The sequence below is a fragment of the Lepidochelys kempii genome, chromosome 2, assembly GCF_965140285.1.
Source record: "Lepidochelys kempii isolate rLepKem1 chromosome 2, rLepKem1.hap1, whole genome shotgun sequence".
Taxonomy (NCBI): domain Eukaryota; kingdom Metazoa; phylum Chordata; order Testudines; family Cheloniidae; genus Lepidochelys; species Lepidochelys kempii.
In genome coordinates, this window is record NC_136381.1 from 87369318 (window position 1) to 87385434 (window position 16117).

General features: G+C 40.1%; 1 protein-coding gene across 7 annotated transcripts in view; it reads left to right on the top strand.

The window, feature by feature from the left end:
• ARHGAP28 (Rho GTPase activating protein 28) overlaps positions 1 to 16117 on the top strand; it is a 91622-nt gene that overhangs the window by 24531 nt on the left and 50974 nt on the right. Inside the window, exons 1-2 of one of the 7 annotated variants that reach the window (XM_078851568.1) lie at positions 7835 to 8191; positions 8271 to 8385. The exons of 4 other annotated variants lie outside the window; for them this stretch is intronic. The gene's annotated coding sequence lies outside the window, so the exon portion shown is untranslated. Of the gene's footprint in view, positions 1 to 7834; positions 8192 to 8270; positions 8386 to 16117 lie in introns of those variants that run through there. 2 more of the 7 variants (XM_078851567.1, XM_073331557.2) reach the window with 2 other exon arrangements.

Here is a 16117-nt window from a genome sequence, read left to right on the forward strand (position 1 = left end):
TCGTGAGCTACAGCTCACTTCATCCGATGCATTCAGTGGAAAATACAGTGGGGAGATTTATATACATAGAGAACATGAAACAATGGGTGTTACCATACACACTGTAAGGAGAGTGATCACTTAAGGTGAGCTATTACCAGCAGGAGCGTGGGCGGGACCTTTTGTAGTGATAATCAAGGTGGGCCATTTCCAGCAGTTGACAAGAACGTCTGAGGAACAGTGGGGCGCGGGGAAATAAACATGGGGAAATAGTTTTACTTTGTGTAATGACCCATCCACTCCCAGTCTCTATTCAAGCCTAAGTTAATTATATCCAGTTTGCAAATTAATTCCAATTCAGCAGTCTCTCGTTGGAGTCTGTTTTTGAAGTTTTTTGTTGAAGAATTGCCACTTGTAGGTCTGTAATCGAGTGACCAAAGAGATTGAAGTGTTCTCCAACTGGCTTTTGAATGTTATAATTCTTGACATGCCCCTCTGCCATATACATTGGTCAAACTGGACAGTCTCTATGTAAAAGAATAAATGGACACAAATCAGACGTCACCCCCCACTGTTCCTCAGACGTTCTTGTCAACTGCTGGAAATGGCCCACCTTGATTATCACTACAAAAGGTCCGCCATGACCCCACACTCCTGCTGGTAATAGCTCACCTTAAGTGATTGCTCTCCTTACAGTGTGTATGGTAACACCCATTGTTCCAAGTTCTCTATGTATATAAATCTCCCCACTGTATTTTTCCACTGAATGCATCCAATGAAGTGGGCTGTAGCTCACAAAAGCTTATGCTCAAATAAATTTGTTAGTCTCTAAGGTGCCACAAGTACTCCTTTTCTTTTTGTGAATACAGACTAACGTGGCTGCTACTCTGAAACCTATGTTTTAAATGTTACAGATAACCAAGTGCATTCAATGGGCCCATTTCTCCATTGGGCAAAGCGGGTGTAAAATATTGCCATTCTGATCTGTTAACTGGCAACTGTAATTGACTGCAAAAAGTCTGTGTTGTGCCTAGCACAGTGGGGCTCTGGCCTCTAAGAATTCAACGAATAAATAAGGTGCAAGACAGTGGAGAATTAGGCCTTATGAGCTAGATCCTCAACTCGTGTAACTCCATTGACTTAACTGACAGCACTGTTGTATGGCTGTGTGTGTATAAGTTTCCACCTTTCATTTTTTATCTTGTTAAATATCCTTTCATTACTTGTGATGTTTTGTTGTGGGGCAGATTGTTTCCTTAGGTAGTTTTCAAATGTGCTGCTGAACACTCTTTTGTAAAATAAAATGAAAACAAAAACAAAACCCACATTCTGAATGGCTTCCAAGTGCATGTCTACTGTTTGGCCTATGTCAAGTAATGAATAAAATTTTAGGCACACTGAATCTCTGCTCATTACACACTAACTTCATATGGCAGCCATTTGCCTTATATTTTTTTCTTAAGGAAATTTCTTAAGGAGTCCTGAAGATTAAATATTAAAAATAATGAACATTTTCAGAAAATATTATATATACTATTTTTCACCTTAAAAACTATCTCTGAAGCTTATACCAAAATATTAAACTTTCTTCCCTCCTTGTCAAAATTTCCTGACTTTAGCCAAGGACTTTGAGAAGCCACTTTAGCAAAGCACATTTCATGATGTATTGGGAAAAAAAATCCCTTGGGTATATTGCAGTAGCTTAGCTGATTAAGTTAACATCTAATGGAAAAAATTATACATTACTTAGTTCAAATTAAATATTCACCATATGGAGGGGCAAATTCTTTGATAAATCATGAAACTAGCCAATTCTTGAAACGCTGAGTGCCAAGTGAGTGCAACCCTGTCAAATCCAACTGATATTTTTCCACTGATGTCAGTGGGGCCATTATTTTACTCCTGGGTTTGTTTGGATTGAGACAAAGTTCCCATTTCCCTGCTCAAACCCTGACAGTCTTCCAGACTTTGCTGAAATAGTGTGTGGATTCTCACTAAGTCTGAGAACTGGTTTTGGTCCAGCAGCTGTCATCACATCTTGTGAGTGGGTTCTCCCAGGGAACAGAGGTGGGCACTGGTCAGTCCAGTGGGGTAATTCCAACTAGCGCACAATGTTTGACCAGAGCCCAGATGACCAGAGCCCAACATACAGACTTCCAGACCTGACTGAACTCCACACGCTTTTTGCAAAGCCACCAAAGATCAGATGTTTAGTGAGCAGCATTAGGGCAAAGGAGAAAGATCTGGATGGGTTGGGGAAGTAAGGAACATGATGGGAAACAGAGAAGGGATAGGAAGAAGATCCAGCTAAGCTCTGGATAATCATCTAGAATGAAACCCTGGTCCTATTGATATTAATGGGCATTTTACCATTGATTTCAATACAGCCAGGCTCTTGCTCATTAACTTTTGGGAATTTATGCAAATTGTACCTGCAAACCTTTTCAGGATCACACATCAGTTATGGCTGTTAGACTATTGCTGCAGATGAACCCAACCCAAAAATCATTTGTGAGTTTGGGTAATTCTAGCTCTGGATCCATATGTGTAGTTTTTAGCTCAGTCTCATTTCACACAATGAAAAACACATCTGAATTCAGAAATGCTGACAAATAATACTGCCTTTCCATCGTCTTGCCAACTGACTGATGGTATCAAGCTTTCATTCATTTCCTCCTTATTTTATGGTTTGTTTCCATCACTCTGTTGTCTTTCTTCTCACTTGGGCCCAGAGTGTTACTTGTTCAGTTTTTAAAGAAATGTATGGCTTGTAGGGAAAGTAATTTTCCCCATCTGACTTTGCTTTGTGAATCTTACTATATAAATACTATGGATTAGGGTAGCCAGTTTCTCCATGACATGGCTTAAAGCAAAATGAAGAAAGATAACCCCTCATTATAGAAATCTAATGAGAGAATATTATCGGAAGATCGTGAACAAGAGAAACATTAGTTCTGAATTGCTAAGGTCATTGATGTTTTCCTCTAAATGTTAAGATGCATGCATATTTTGTTTTTAAAAGTTCTAGATTGACTTAAAGGATATTTTGTTTGCCTAATGTGTGAAAATCTCCCAGTTTGTACAGCTCCTTAAGTTGTTTCAACATCCATCCGTCCCTATTTCAATGCCCACTGAAGGCAAGCTCAGTACTCTCATAGTTAATTTACTCTTGAAGAAGGTGTATCCAACAAGCAAATTAATTCGTCAAGGTGACCTTCAGAGCCAACATTTTTACTCCAGATAAAGAATGCCATTTCAGCTTGATTATGAAATTCAGCTAAGTGAGCAGGCAGCAGCCCTTCTATAAAACACAGCAGCATGGCAAAAGAAAAATTACTCCTACAATCAATGTGAATTTTGTTTTCCACTAGTCTTCATCTGCTGGCACTACATATTCCTCAGTCTTTCCTCTCTTTTGTCATGCTCTGTAAATCTTCTCCTGTTGCATGACTAAAAAGAAAAGGAGTACTTGTGGCAGCTTAGAGACTAACCAATTTATTTGAGCATAAGCGTTCGTGAGCTACAGCTCACTTTTATGTTTAAACCGGCTTGTGGGTTAAATACTTTTAAAATCCCTATTTCATACACTGTATAATAGTACAGTGATTGGCTTTCCTAGTCAGAGCTGGGACTATAATTCAAGTTTAGCAGTTTCCTGTTAATCACAAATTCCTGTTAAGATGTTTGCAAAAGTCCTCCTGCAAAGCCCATTGGATGAGTTAGATCTTTGGAATCATAGTAATGGAGGGCTCAGTCCTGCAGGACCCCAGTGGCATCCGTGGGAGGTTTGCCTAAGTAAGGGCTGGGGAAGCAAGTGATGTATTTCTATGTTCTATCACAATAGTTACTTTAACATATGTCACTGTAACAGTGTCCCTGCAGAGCCCCCCTTGGCTCCTGCCCCCACTGGGCTGAGAAAATCAAACCGAGACCTTTAGGTGCAGTGCCCGCCTGGTGCTTTTATTTACAAGCTGTGCTCCCACCACCTTTCCTCCATATACATAGTCCCCTTCTTGCAGTCCACCAGAAGGGGGGGGGGCTCGCTCTCTGCTTCCCCTCACTGCCTTTCCTCTTTCCAGCTCCCCGCCCCCAAACCCTGGCTTCCTTCCCCTGGGGCTCTTATCCAGCTCCGGCCTGATGAGGCAACAGCTGTTCAAGCTTCCCCGATCAGGGCCAGGTGGCCTACCCAGCTCCAATTCACCTCCCTTAATTGGAGCTGGGGTGATAGAGGGTTGGCTAAGCAGTTTTCTGCTTACCACCCTGTCACAGTCACCTATTAATATTTTGGCCATCATTTCTTCCTCTTTATTTCCTCTAAAGGCGTATCTTGAGGTGTTTCACTTATCTTTAAGTTTTGGGACAATGTTCTTTCACTCGAATGAAAGCAGATCTGGAGCCTGTGTGGTTAATGGATCCCAGAGTTAGTGTAAAATTCTGTTATGCAAGAGTCTCTGATTTCTGCCTGTTGTGAGCTGGAATAGATAGATAGAATATGTTGAGCCTCTGTAAAGGAAGCTGTAGTTATGTTTCAGTGCAAGCTGCCATATAAGTTTATGATTGTGCCGGCTTCATTTTTTGCAGAATAATTAGTGAAACTAAGACTCTTCCACATCCTTTCTGGAGCTTCATTTTCATGCTCTTCAGATATGATCTGCTCTAGGAATTATTTTGGAAGAAGTTCTATGACCTGCATTATGCAGGAGGTCAGACTATATAACACAATGGTTCCTGCTAGCTTTGGAAGTTGTCAACCTATATATGAAAGTTTAGCAGAGTCCTTTAAGCCAGTGGTTTTCAAACTCTTTTTCTGTCAACCCAGTTGAAGAAAATTGATACCCACAACCCAACGGAGCTGGGGATGAGGGGTTTGGGGTATGGGAGGGGCTCAGGGCTGGGGCAGAGGGTTGGGGCGCAGGGGTGAGGGCTGTAGGGTGGGGCCGGGAATGAGGGGTTCAGGGTGTGGGAGGGGACTCTGGGCTGGGTCAGGGGATGTGGGTTTTGGGGTGCAGGAAGGGGCTCTGGGTTTGAGGGAAGGCTCAGGGCTGGGGCAAGGGATTGGGGTGCGGGCTTAAATCAGCTGGCTCCCAGTCAGCAGTGCAGCAGGGGTGCTAAGGCAGGCTTCCTGCCTGTCCTGGCACCGCGGACCACTCCGCACCCCAGAAGCGGCCAACAGCAGGTCCGGCTCCTAGGCAGAGGTGCACAAGCAGCTCCGCACGGCTCTCACCCGCAGGCACCGCTCCCACAGTTCCCATTGACCTGTTCCCAGCCAATGGGAGTGCAGAGCTGGTCCTCATGGTGGGGGCCCCTCCACCTAGGAGCTGGACTTGCTGGTGGATGCTTCTGGGGTGCAGCACGGTATCAGAACAGGAAGGAACTAGCCTGCCTTAGCCAGGCAGCACCGCTCATGAGACTTTTAACGGCCCGGTCGGCGGTGCTGACCAGCGCCGCCGCGACCCAGTGCCTTACATTTCACAACCCAGTACTGTGTCACAACCCGCTGTTTGAAAACCACTGCTTTAAGCAATATCACAGTAACCTTTGCCTGTTAAAGTGGGAGCTCTTAATTACTGTTTATTGCCCAGATTCATCAGCGTACTAAAGTACATACCTAACTTTAAGCAGAGGAGCAGGTCATCTATGTACGCAGCAATAAAATAGATGATGTTTTTTAAAGGTTTGTGTCAATTACATTTCTATTATGTGTCTCATTTTGTTTAATTCTGAGGAAAATCATACTGCAAGACCAGATTCACTGGTCATTGATACCTATTAAATGCTCAGCATTACTGCTTCTGAAATATTACACCCTTTTTTCCCTGTATAAACAATCTTCAAAATCAGCTCAGAGCTTCTTGGGCACATGGCGTGAAAAATGACAGTTCCTTAAAACAACTTTTCCTGGACTGACCAATGAAGGCCTTGATTCTGCAAAGAATGTTGGCAGGCAGACCTCTGTGACGTGCAGAGAGCCACTGGCTTCAGTGGGGCTCCAAGTGGTATAGTCGTCCATTATTACTTATTTCTATTTATTATATGTGCCTAAAGGCCCCAAAAGATGCCATGTCCCCATTTTGCTGGGCATTGTACAAGCACATAGTAAGAGACAATCCCTGCCCTGGAGATTCTAAGCACCCATATGTGAGCTGCTGCCATGATTGTGGCCCTGGAAATTGTTAAAGGGACAGTATTAGGTTAAAGTGCATGGGCCACGTTCTTACAACCGTAATTTGTTACTAATAACACCTTAGATTATTGTACGCACACTGTCGAGAATGTTGAAATGTTCAAACAAATACTGTTTTCACTGAATTTTGAAAAACAATCATGAAAACATTTCTCCTAATATTTGATCTTGTTAAAAGTTATCAATACAAAACCTAGAACTGGGTTTAAAATGACCTGACAGTGTCCTTTTAATGTCATCGTTTATCCACACAACAGGTCCCACACAAGCGGCAGCATTGCTAGCTTTCTAGTCCTTTTATCCCACCACTTAACTGGTGAGAGAAATCCTCTAAGGATGGGGGAGTAGGTCTGTCTCCATGACCTTCAGCCTTGAGCTTCTCAGTTAGTGCCTGTGGTGATGGTATTGTAATCTGGGTACCTGTCTAGGTGGGACCACTGCATTATTTCAGTCATTACCAACTCAAGCTGAATTCATAGCATGAAAGCTCATTGCCAATCTTCTGAGCCATCCAGGTCCCTGCAGCTCATCCTTTAAACTAAAGCATGACTAGCCAGTCCATAATCACAAACGGTGACAAGCAAGCTGCATTCTTGATCCCATGGACAATAATCTTTAAAATCCAAAAAGATTTATGAAATCAAAAGGCCACATAAACACAACATTTTATGAGATGAGACTGAGAAGAGTTTTGATTTCCTGTATAAAAATTTACAAGAAAACAATTTAAACTGAAAGGTGAATTGCAAAACAAAATCCCATTTTTTCCCCTTTTCTGCCCCTGCAGATGTATAATGGCCATCACAGAGATTGTTTCCTCCTATTTCTTTATTTTTTTTCTGCTGGTGTTGGGTTGGTTTTTACATTAGAAATATCAGGTTCTGTCTTCCTTACTTTGTTGGATGACTTTAACAAGGTCGCTGGAGGCCCTGAACAGAGATTTCACATGAGGCTGTAACCAGAGTTTCAGCTCTTCCTCCTACAACTTGGGGGTGGAAAGGGTAGAGGAAATGTGTCTTAGACAGACCTGTTTAGATAATTAAACAGACTAGTAAAGCTGTTTTTCTTAAATATGTTTGAACATTTGGAGTACTTATCTTGTTTGAAAGCTATTTATTGGTTCTCCTTTCGGCAAGTTGACAGACTTCAGTAAGGAATTGTTTCCATGGTGTATTTTCTAGAGGTGGACCCAAGCCAAAACCCGGATCCAATCATGCACAAACTTCAGAAGTTTTGGATCTGGATGCAAATGTTGTGATACAAACCCAGCTCTGTTGTTTTCTTAATGTGAAACCTGTTGCATGTTCTCTAAAAGCTTCCTTGTGTTCTAAGTGTTCGGCTGATCTACTCTCTTGGACGCTTTCCTGAAGCAGAAAGGCTTTCGCATAAATGTTAGATTTTCCTGTAATCCATGTTTTTGGCTCACTTTTCTTTCCCAGATGGCATTTTGTACTGAAGTTTTGGATTGGGTGGGGTTGCAATATCAATACAGATAGAACTCTTCATTACGTTCGATGTGGTCACTTATTTATGATTTTTTAAAATAACATTAATGGGAAATGCCTTACATCCTTTCAATGGAAAACAAATAAATTAGCCCCGCCTTTCTATTTCACTCACACTACAGTGTATCTCATGAATCACAGAGCTACTACCAACAGATTGTGCTTTTATTTCTCCTCTTAGGAAATGGATGAAAGGTTTAAGTTCTGACACAAACAGGAAAACACACTATGAGCATTTATCCTGAAGGCATCAACTCTTTAAATAGCTACAGAGTAGTGTGACTCTGTTTCTCACAAGGGCCAAAAGCTCCACTGCTCTTTGTGTCTCTAGTCGTTGTATGACTAGAGGCATAAAGCTTTATCCTATCACAGTGTGTTCAGATAGCTTTCAGAGTGTGCATGTTTGTGACTGTAGGCTGGGAAAGGATTTACTGCCACTGGAGGCATGAAGAAACTTGGTTTCAAATATATTTTGCTCTGTTCCTTTAAGAATATCATAAGTGAGACTTTATTCGGCTCCAAGGTAAGGTTTACAGCATTTACTAAATCAATAATTTTTCAACCTTTCAATGTTCTCTCCTTTCTTGTTTTTCTTCAACAAGCAATGACGGGACGGGGAGAAAGCTGTCAAAGATATAACTAGTGGAATTTTCCAGCTACACAGGAAAGGAAAGGGGGGACAGAATGATCCACTGTAGAAAAACAATTGGATGCATTGTAAGTGAAAGTGATTGAAGACAGGCATAAGTGTGTGTTTTGTGTTTCCAAAAGTGTTGACTGAATGTAAAGAAAAACAAAATTACTTGAAGGTCTAATGTCATGAAACTTTTAAAGATCCTATTAATATTGCATGTAGCTTCTACAATTACTGTACTGTTTATGACAATTGTTTACCTACAATACAAGTTTCAGTAACTGCCTCCTGATTTACTTCTTGGAACAGAATTTTTGCTTCACATAAAATTACACAAAAATTTCCCTATTGTGTAACAGAAATTCACTTTCTTGAATTTTATGTTATATTGTAATATGTGACATATATGACACTGAGGTATTTCTGAATGTTGTGACCTGATTCTGATTTCGTTTACACCAGTTTCACACTCTGTTTATTTCAGGGGAGTTATTCCTCATTTACACCAGTATCAGGGAGAAAAGAATTAGGCCCTGAGTCTTGAATGGACCACAATATCACAAGTTACACAGCTAGATGAGAAACAACACATTTTAAATTCACAGATGAATTATCCAGATCTACAATTTCCAAATGTTCATTGAATCTGAACTTATCTAAAATGTAGTTCAGCTCTGAGTACTTGGAAGTCAGGATTTTCAAATATTGCAGACTATTCTCTAAAGGACTTTTTTTACCTAAAGGAATTTAAATCTGATAACAACTAGGTGAACTCCAGAAACATATGTTGAAGATCAGTTAAAAAAAAGTTTCTCATTAGTACAATGTGAAATTTTCAAGGGACCTATAAACTATCATATGTCCTTGTCACTGTAAATCTCCTCGTTCTGGGGAAATGTAACTCAGATGACATATGTCTTTTTTGAACGAATACAATATTTTAAAAGAAAAGGAATTGAAAAATGTATTTATAAAATTAAGTAAACAAATATAAAAATATACCCATTCTTCCCCATTGCCATGCTCCCCACATTCATCTTTTATTTCAACATTCCTTTTGATTTCTATCACACCGATTGGCTAGCTTGCACAGCTCTGGTACCATTTCTCTTTAAGAGCACAGCTTTGGAGCCATGGGAAAAGTGTCTTTTAACAGCTCTAATGGCCACAGGTGTACATGCACATGATAAAATGGTCAACACAACCATCCCTTCTCCAGAATCCCCTGAGCCTGGATCATTACCTGCCACATAAATATTCATGGTAGATACTTTATCCGGGGAGCTCCTTGAGGAGTTCTTCCCCTATTATCCTGTATGTGGAAAAGGTTGTGCCCACCCATCGAATAGCCACAGGACCTGGCCCCAAACCTGGCAGTTTACTGGGAATCCACTGGAGGCCAGTGCCATCAGTGGTACCCAATACTGCAGAGAACTCCAACAGGGTGAGTATTAATGTATTTCAGTTGTCTATGCTCAGGAAGTTGCAGCAGGAGACACTTTCTCTGTACTGTGCCCAGGCCTGACATTTGACTGTGAAAGATCCAGGCAGCTGACCACACTGGAGCAGCTGACTTTTGCTAGCTAGTTTCTTGATTAAATTGCTTAGAAAAGGGAGAGAGATTAGACACTGCATAGAACTTTGCGATGTCTCTGGTGAGCAGTGGTTTCCTTAGTACCAGTCAGATTATTGCATGTTTTAAGATGAGTAGTGGTTTCCCCGCATGAAAGGAGGGGTTCAAAAATTGTTGTTAGAGGTTCCAAGAGCTCACTGCTAGAAACATGTGCCGGGGTCAGTCACCAGAGGGGGTTCTGATTGCCCTCTGTGCTTCCGTGACTATTACATGTGTGGATGTAATGTGTGGATGAATTCTTAGAAAGAAAGGACATTTTTTCCCTCTGGTTATGTTTTAGGCTTCCTTTCAATGGTCTATGAAGCCATCACAGATGTTGGTGAACTTCATCTAGCCCATCCCCCTGCGCTGAGGCAGAATTAAATATACTTAGATCATCCCTGAAAGGTGTTTGTCAAACCTGTTCTTAAAAACCTCCAACTATCCTTATAGTTGCTTAACTATCCTTATAGTTAGAATTATTTTCCTAATATCTAAGTTTCCCTTGCTGAAAACTAAGCCTATAACTACTTATGCTCACTTCAGTGTATCACTGTCCTCTTTATAATTGAAGTCTGTGATCATGTCCCCCCTCGCCCTTCTTTTCTCAATACTCACATCCCCAGTTCTTACAACCTTTCCTCGTAGGTCATGCTTTCCAAACCTCTTGTCAATGTAGCTCCAATTTGTTCACATCTTTCTTAAAAGATGCCTAAAACTGGACACATTACTCCAGCTCGTGCCTCACCAGTGCCACATAAATGGAACAGTTGCCTCCTGTGTCTAATGTATAACACTCCTTACGTCCCAGAAGGACATTTAAGGTTAGACTTCCTTATAACAGGAGTTGCTGTGCTCTGGGGCTAAGTGGAGGCGGTTCAGGTTTTCAAAGTGATTTATGGTTCAGCAACATTTTGCATGGTTTAGCCTTGCTGCCTCAATGAGGAAGAAAAGTAGGATTCCTTTGGCACTGTCATGAGAGAGGCATAGACTTATAGAAATTCTCTGGTGTTTAGTGATACATTGTTTGAACATAATGGCCAGATCCTTAGATTTTGTAAATGGGCATAGCAACATTAAGAATAAGGTGACACAATATTTTATTCAAACATTTTAATTATCCTGTATTAGAAAGCCTCTGCTTTTATCTTAGAACCATGTAAAAACTTGTCAATTATTTTGGAAAACTCTACAGAGTGAAACCTATTCAAGAGAATGTAGTTATGAGGCAACCTCCTGTTTTGAGACGTATGCCACCCCCCAAATTGATTCCCAAGTATATTGAATATATTAAATATAGTTCTGCTCCATCTTTATTTTAAAGACTACTGCCATTAAACAACCAATTTCTGTTGGTCCCCTGAGATATGTCTTATGTCTCTGCATACATGTTATCTAGACTTCTTCATAAGGCTCACGGAAGATTATGAAAATATTCCTTCCCCCAGTTATTTTGTTCTGATCTATGTTATGTATTCATATAGATGTAATAATCTTCCCCTTAGGACATTGTTCATGTATTTCTTAAGAAAAAAAAGATTAACAGCACAATAAAATGCAAACAGCCTTACTCTGCAGAGCCCTTGCAGAAATCCCAGCCAAGTAAAAAGAATAAATAACAGCTGTGCTAATCAAAGGGAAGTTTTAAAAGATAAGGCTAGAATTTAGATATGAAAATACCCACAAAATGGCAAGCTTAATGTCCACTGAGTAGGAATTTCAAATAGAATGCACACTGCAGTTTAAAGCTTTAGGGTAAAATTTTCCAAAGTGGGCCAGTGATTTTAGGAGCTTACATCCCATTTTCAAAATGACTCAGGCACATATGTCTTTTTGACTCTTGGTGCTGCTGTATTGCAGTCTGTGCCTTTAAGAGCTGAGCTTCCCAGTCACAGAGTCTGAGCAAGGCACTATTAAGCTTTTATTATGCACAGCCAGTTAGAACCAGATACAGAATAAATTAGATCTCTTACAAGCACCTTGCACACTGAGTGATCACTGAATACCACAGGTGAGCCTTAGGCTCCCAAGTGCTTAAGTCACTTTTGAAAATGGGACTTAGACTCCTAAGTCACTTAAGCACTTTTGAAATTTTTACCCCTAGTCTACAGTCTTGTCTGGGATTCCAGGAACAGGCAGTGACCCATCAACAGCAAATTGTAGACTGTAGCAATAGTAGCTGAAATAAAAGAAGTAAGGCCCAGATCTTCAAAGCTAGTTAGACGCCTAACTCCCATTGATTTTGATGCCTAAATATCTGAAACAACAAAACTCACAATCAACCTAATATGTTTACAGGAAGGCAGAGTAGTGACCTCAATTTGAGTGAAATAGAGGAGGATGTGTTAGTCTGTTTTAAAAATCCTGGCAGAGGCATTTTGAATCCATTGTAACTGACATAAATATAGCCCTTGCCTGGAAATTCTCCAAAGGAGAGAGTGTTATAACAGTTCAGCCAAGGTGTATTATAACAATGGCATGGATAAGCAATACAGTGTCCTCATGGGAGGATAGCATTGCAGATTTGTAACATTCATAGAGCACCTGCATAGTCACTGAGCTGATATGATCATTAAAAGATGGATGAACACCCTGAGAATGTTCACCCCTAGCATGCATCATGGCACTTACCTAGACAAGAATGGAAAGAGAAACATGGATTTGTGATGATAGGGAGAGCAACAACAACTTAGTTTTACCAGTCAGTTTACATTTGAGCATTTGGACATGATCTACTATGTTTGCATAGTGATATTAATTATTTTTTATGGAACATCTAGTCAAGAATATGTGGTGGGTTAACAAAGCTCAGTTAGAAGCTCCAACCAGGCAACACTCTAAAAGCAGAAAGAGCTCTATTCCATGGTCTACGGCACTTTTAAACCACAGACTAGTGATTCCTTGCTCTATAGGGCTAAGCATGGGACGGGGAGCCAGGAACTCTTGTATTTTAATCCTAGTTTTGTGACCGAATTGCTGTGTAACCTTGGACAAGTCACTTTATTCCTCTATACCTATAATACAGGGATAATAATGCTTACTTACCCAACTTTCCGTGTACAGTGACGATTAATTAGCTCTAGTACAGCGCTTTAAAGATGTGAAGTGCTCCTGATTATGGCTAGGATGATATTTTAGTTATTACTGTTTCAGTGATATTGCTGCACTAATCCAGCAAGCACCAAAACAGAATTGTTGACGTTTAGGGTCCGATTTTCAGTTGTAGTGGAGGAACACTCAGCACAGCCGAAGAGGGAATATTCAAAGGTCCCTTTTGCACTCCCATCAATATTAGAACTGATCCATGCCAAGCTAGTCTCCCAGTACTGCTGTGAACAATCTGAAGCTTTCTACAGGCTGTCATAGCAGCCGGAGCTCACCCAGGACATTGATGCCTGGGATGGGTAGTGTAGAGGGTTTCTATGCCATTAGAAGGATTCCATTTCCCAGAATACTTCAAATTGGTATTTTGTATATTTAAAAATGTTTAAAGCTAAAATAACATGTCTGGATCTCAATCTAGTATTAGAATCTTGAATACTTCTCTTGGAACAAAAGCCCACTCCCCTCACAAATTTCTAAGAGCTAGATCCTACGTCCATTGAAGTCAATGATTAAAAAAAAAACTTCAACAGAAGCAGAATTGCACCGTAAAGATATAATACTTCCTCATGAGAATATTTCTGCTGACTACATAGGGTTACATCTATGAGTTAGGACTGCTCACATGAGTAAAGGATTGCAAGATCAGACCCTTAAAGTGATCATTTTTTTATAAAGATTAGCATTCTCTCCAGCTACAGAACCTTCAAAGAATCTGGAGACAGGGTAAATAGTTTGCTTTGAACTATGCATGAACTATGCATGCTGCATACTGTAGCCTTCAGAGCCCTTCAGCATGAAATGTTTTTGGTAGATCTTTAAAGAAAATAAGTAGAAAAAATACCTAGCCAAAAGGTTGTGGGATGTGACCACTATTAAGGTAGCTGAGAGAAACTGGAAGGCTGTGGATAACCCTTTGGTATATGGTTTCCTATGTTCCCATTTAAAATATTTTGCTTACTATGATTTTATCCTTTTATGGATGTTATAAAGAAGGGTAATATGGCCAAGTAGTTCCGGCCCATGTTGGAATCCAAGTGGTTTGGAGCCATTGCTGAATCTGTTGGCTCTTTAAATCAAGCCCATTTTATGCTGAGAAACTCAGTATGAATGATTCAAGCCCAAGTTAGAAAAATAACATTTGGAATTTAGGGTGTTGCCTTGACAATACCACACGCAGAAGCAATTCTTATGGTAGTTTTGCACAGGCTGAGTAATCACTTTAACACCACAGATGATCATTTATTTTGATAAGTTCCCAGTTTATGAGAAATGGGTAGCCAAAATGTAAGAAATGCTTGTTTTCTATCTTTTTCTTCACACCTCTGTTGAAAATGGAAACACACAATAAGGGAAGTCTGATTCTCTTGACATTTTACACACACAGGAACCAGGGAGTGTAATTTGTTGGAACTCTATGACCTTAAACTCCATTTTTCTTGGCTCCCCTGTTTCCCTGCATCAAGTTCAATCATCATCTTCAACTCTACTCCTCCCTGCTTACCTGGCTTTGTCTCCTATTGTGTCACTCCACCCACCATCATTCTGTCTGATATCAGCCCCAACGACCCATTTGACAACTTCTGGCACAAACAAATATGCGTATGTTATAAATTGAACACCCTCCCTGCACTTCTATGTGAGTCTACCCCATCTTCTCCTTTAAATATCTCCTCAAGACCAATCTCTGCCCTATACCTACAAAAAATGCCAATTAATGATGGCTTGAGTGGTAGATGTGGTTAATTTTTACTTACTTTATTTCATTCTAAATTAAATTACATTTAATAAAACCTAAAAATCTGACATTTAGGAGCATAAACAAGTCAGCCCTCATTGTTTCCAGTTTATCTCAGTTCTAATTTGGCTGTTTATATATAGACTGTGGATGAAATCTTGGCCCCACTGAAGTCAATCGAAAAGGTCCCATTGACTTCAATAGGGTCAGGATTTCAATCTGTATCTTTATATGGCTGAGCTGTTTGTTTTGTATCTTGACTTTTTGGCACGTAAAATGCTTTAGATACTTTGGGGATAAGGTCCACATTAAGTACCTAGAAATACAGAGAGATAAAGAGCTAATAATCCATTCTTCTGCAGTTACCATGTTAGATGATTGTTTTTCTGTAGGCAAAAACAGAAGCAGATTGCAATGAGGTAGTTCTTCTAGACATCATAGCTACATTGTTTTTTGTTAAGTAGTATTACCAGCACTAGTACTGTATATTCTACTCGGCTGATTTGGGACTCTTTCCAAAGTACTCTATAATCCCTACGAGTGTACTTGTGTAACATATAATAGAACTATGCTCGTATGTTTATTTGGGTAAAAAACTTTCCAACCAAGTTTTCATTCCATCACAGCGACCCAATATGCCATAAATTACAGTACACCATGGAACAGAGAGCCTATGGGTTAAAAATTGTTCTATGGCAAACCCAAAGCTGTTGGATAGCAGAGAGAAATGGTGAGAAGTACATCTGTTCTTAAACTTCTTCCCAATTGTAATAATCTGATGTGTAATTAATACAATGAATAAGGGCATTTTTGGTTTTTACATATAAGATCAATTAAAGTCAATGGTTCTATGACACTCTACAATTATCTGAGAATCTGGCCCAGGATTTTTATTGCAACAGTCAATGTTGTCTCCTCCTTTGTGGAAATATTTAACAAGAAGTTCCCCACCAAAGAATTTTTTTAGACGTCTTCAGAAATTCCTTTTTGATTATTTTACATTCTTTCAGGCCGACCCTGCAAACAGTACTGACCATAATGCTTGCTAATGTAATGCAGGGTATCTGATAGGAATCATGCAATGTGATTAGTAGTTAATATATGGTGAATTCTAGTGCTTAGCCCCTTACTTGAAATATATTACTGTGAAAGTTGCAATTGCAATTGCCAGAATTAAAAGTAAAGGTGAGAAGTGAATGGTTATGGAGCCCTGAGATTTGAAGTGAATGGATCAAGGGATGCTCTAAATGGATTTTTGTAAACAAAATTACATTTTTAAAGCTGTCATAGGGACTGCCTACCGTGTGTGAGCAGGTCATCACAAACCAAGTCTGTCACACTTAAAAGTCAGACTCATGGAAAA